The following is a 4,324-nucleotide window of genomic DNA, read 5'->3' on the forward strand; positions in this document are numbered from 1 at the left end:
GTCTGATCTAGAAGGGAAAGGAAGAAGGGAAAAAAATATATATAATTGGATAAAACAGTAAGTATGCTGGTCAGCCGGGTTCCTCTTACCGTCAGTGGAATTTTAATAGAGATAATCCACACTTTGAAGTGTCTCTATCTCTGCTGACTATGAAGAGAGCACAGGTGTAGTTATCAATAGTTAGGTGGGATAAACCCCCATTCCCAGGCTATCCATGCTCATGGGAAGCCAAGCAAAGTGCGGGATCACAACCCAGCAAAGACTGGATAGGATAACATTTTTCTGGTGTGGGATATTTTCTCCCCTATTTGAATAGGTGGAGAGGATTTGCTGGGCTGTTGGACCTGACATCAGTACTGCTTTGTTCCCACCATGGCATGAGGGGTGGCAGACACAACAATGGACCTCCAGGAGACCCAAGTCCTCCTGGAGCTGCCACTGGAGGTCAGGTCAGGTACCCTGGGGCACTGCAAGCCTAAGGAATGAAGCCCTTCCACTTCAGGATGAGATTCAGGTCTAAATTAAGACACCTGCAAAGTATCTCAGGGCAGGGCACCAGGCTCTCGGCTTCATAAAGGTCTGTGGAGATGCAGCCAGCACAGTCAGCAGAGCATATGGAGTGATGCATCTGATGACCCACATGTCTGCTTTACACATAGCTGAGCAATTCCTCAAGCTCTGCTGCCTGTATAGGGAAGAGGTAGGTTTCAGGTTTCAGTTGCCCACACAAAGGTGTCTGGGGACATCTGAGATGTTTTTGGTATCTCCAGCTGCCCCTCTGATGGGTGAAGGTCTCCCATCCATCCTCTATCGGATCTACCAGCTGTGAAAAGAAAAAAGGACTACCCTTAGCTATGCTCCCTGCTCCTACTGCTTGGATAGCTGAGGTTTTGCTCAAGAAGCAACTTCTGAACCCAGCAGGCAACCTCCTGGAATAAATCAAACCCCAAACCAACACATATGAAAACACTGAGTTATACCCTAGCAGAGCTGGCTGGCCCGTGGGACGCGGCAGGTGCCTCCTGAGAAGCTTGGCTCCGCTGCAGCAGCCACGGCACAGATTGTGTTTGTGTAGGGGCAAGACCCAGATCAGCCTTTCCCGTATGAGTCAATCCTGCTCACAAATCAAGGCCCAGCTTCAAGAGAAAACACGGCTCGCTGATTTCTGTGTTTTGCATTCATTCGCTTTGCCAGTGCACTCCCCCGATTTGCATTTGCTCATGACAGACTGAACGATTGTACTGCGTTAAAAACAACTTGACTGCATTTTCTTCTCGGTCTCTGGATGAGAAGGCTGCACTGACTGTAGGCCACAGCCTCTCTCGCGCTCCCCTGCTCCGCTGTAGGAAACCGCCTACGAGAGGGAACGGTGCCACGGCTGCCTCAACTCGGCACAACAACTGAGCCGCGGCAAGATAAAAAATAAAAGATGTTTAACAAAGCCATGGAAGAAGCTTCTTCTGAAAGAGGGAAAGAACAAAGACAGATGATCCCCTGCCAGAAGGTGTGTTTGTTGCTCATGTTATGAGAGCATGGAGAGATGTGCTGCACTTGGTACCATAAAGTCATAAGAAGCGATGGTCCTTCTCCTGAAGAGTTTGCACACTAAGTAAGAGTACAAAAATTGCTGTTCGAGGCAGAAACATTGGTCCATCCAGGTCTCCCACAGCCCAGGGCTGCCAGACCTCTCTCCTTGCACAGGCAGTAGAGAGATGCAGGTTCCTCCAGGGATGTTTTGAGCACAGTCCCAACACCTCTCTGCTAACTGAGCGGGCACCCACGGTCTGTCAGCACTCAGTAGTGGGAGTCAGACATGCCCACTGTGTCCTGAACACAGATATATCTGAAGGACTGTGGAAGACTGAGTCCACGTGACCTCAGGTACCTACCAGGAGTGCATTCAGCTTCCTCTCCCTCTCAGGTCCTCCAGATAGCCTCCAGGCAGGAAGACAAACAGCAAGGAGAAAAAAAGAGACATTTTTCATCTCTATTCCCAGAAAGGTAATTGAGACCCACACAGATTAAAAGCCAGACCCAGGAAGATATTTTAGTGTCTACAAAGCAGCTAGACACTTTTCTGAATGCGGTCCTGACTCACTTACTGTGAATTCCAGAGCTATCAGGAACTGAAGCCAAAAACATGATCCTTGTTCTGATCTTTAACCAAAAGACCTTTCCTTTCTTTTAATATGGCATTTGAAAGGTCCCTATCAAAGAAAAATCCGAGTGAAGTCTCCTTCCCCAGCTAGCTTTTTAATTTATTTAGGGTTCTTCCTTCCAGCATCAAAACAGGAACAGCTGAAAACAAACCCAGTAAAGTCATTTATATGTGAGGGAGAATTCAAGGGGGTGAAGTTTCTTAGCAAAACTGACACTGCTCCCTGTGGAAGGCAGCAGGCATCTTGCTCACCTGCTAACAGTGCAGGAAACCAGCAGCTGGCCAGCTGTGAGACACAGCTGGCTCCCTGCTTCTCCCAGGATCCCAACCTCTCCTGTCAGAAAAGTTAACCCAAAGGATACCGAGATTCCTCTGAGCGTGTTGGACAAAACTCTCCAAAAGCCAGCAACGTTCTACCCATTCCCACCCAAACCTCTTTGACTCAAATTGGGGATCTTGGATCTCCCCCGCTCCTCGGGCTCCTTTCTCCATCTGAAGCCTGCCCATTAGTGCTGGTCCACACTTTTCTGGGAAATGCTGTCCCTCCCTTCCTCCTTAGTCATTAAGTTGGGGGGAATGTGAAGCACAGACAAGGTTGGCTGTTTCTTTGGACTTTCCAGCTTCTTTCGGCTGGTGGCCAAGTTAGAAATAATAGGAATATGACTTATATAATCAGACAGCTCATTTCATTAATGATTTAATGGGGGTTTTTAATCAGATGATCCCATAATTCAACTCCTGCCCAGACACAAAATCCAGTATCTGTGGAGTGAAAACTTCCCATCTGTGCTGAAACCAGGAAGGACAGAAACTTTTCTAAATTAAAAAGGAAAAAAAGGGATGTTAAGAGGTTTGGGTTCACTGTGGGGTTTGTCCAGGTCACTTCCTAGCTCTATCAAACCAGTTTTGCCCGGCGCTAGGTGAAACACAAATCAGCAAGAAGCATGAGTCAACCATCTCGGGGGCAGGAATTCACCAGAAAAAAAACTGGTTACGGGGATGGACATTTGCTTCCTTGTACACAGATACAGCTTTACCTCTGAAGGGGGGACAGAGGCTCTAAAGCAGCTGTAGCTCCCCTCTTTGCCTCCACATTAGTAACAGGCAACTCCCCAATTTCCACCTCCGGGGCCAGCTACTCTATTTCCACCATTTCCAGGGACTTTCGCAACCATGGAAAGAGGAGACAAGTTCACACCGTGACTGCGGGCTGAGGTGGCCACCATAGCAAAAACAGCTGCTGGCTTGGAGCTGCTCTGCTGGGTCACCCCCACTCGGTTAAGATGCCATAAACTAAACTGTGAAGTTTAACGTGAACGCTGCTGTTGGGTGAGGGCAGAGCACCCGGAAACCGAACGTCGGTGGATGGTGTCTTGGCTGGATGTCACAGCGGGGACAGCCTGGAGTCTCCAGAGGTAAAAACAAAGCCTTCCCTAATACAATCTAGGTAACAAAGCTGGTGGGTGAGGGCAGATGGGTCTCTGTTACACCCGCTCCCCTTCACATGCTGCCAAAATCACAGCAACCCTCCTGATGCTAAATATGATCCCCATCCCCTCTCCAACCAGCACAGTGTAGGGAAAAGCTTTGCCTTCAGGAAGGACTAGATGACTAATTAAGTGTCAAGGTCACTCCCAAGATTGGTTAATGAATAACAGTTGGGGTGGAAGTGCCAGCAATCACTACTTCATTTTGTTCAACCTGGCACGTATTGAGAAAGCAGACCTAGCAGGACATTTCTTCAGGCAGACTCGGTCTGTTTGGGTGGGGAGGGAAAATAAGGACTCAGAAGGGGGATAGGAGATCATTTCAAACTCCCAAAGTACGTTCTGAATTAAGCCTGATTTGGCTTGTCTGGGTTTTGGCGGCACACTTACTCGGCTGTAGTCACAGTAATAAAAAAACCCCAGTGAAATGACTAATGCTCTGTACAGCTTTGGGAAAATAGGAAGCAGCTGTGGCTCCAGCCTTTCCAGGCTGAAAGGCCTAATTATTGGGAATACTTGGACTGGCACTAGATGAGGTAAACCAGGACTGTTGAATTGCTTTCATTGTCTCCATTATAGTTGGGCATCTGGGCCCAAGTAGGTGCCATTTTTTGTTTGCAGAGAGGACAGCGGTTAACTCCTCTTTCGTCCAGAGGGATGAAATTCAATGTTGAGCTAC

The sequence above is a fragment of the Phaethon aethereus genome, assembly GCF_964289735.1.
Source record: "Phaethon aethereus genome assembly, chromosome: 2".
NCBI lineage: Eukaryota > Metazoa > Chordata > Aves > Phaethontiformes > Phaethontidae > Phaethon > Phaethon aethereus.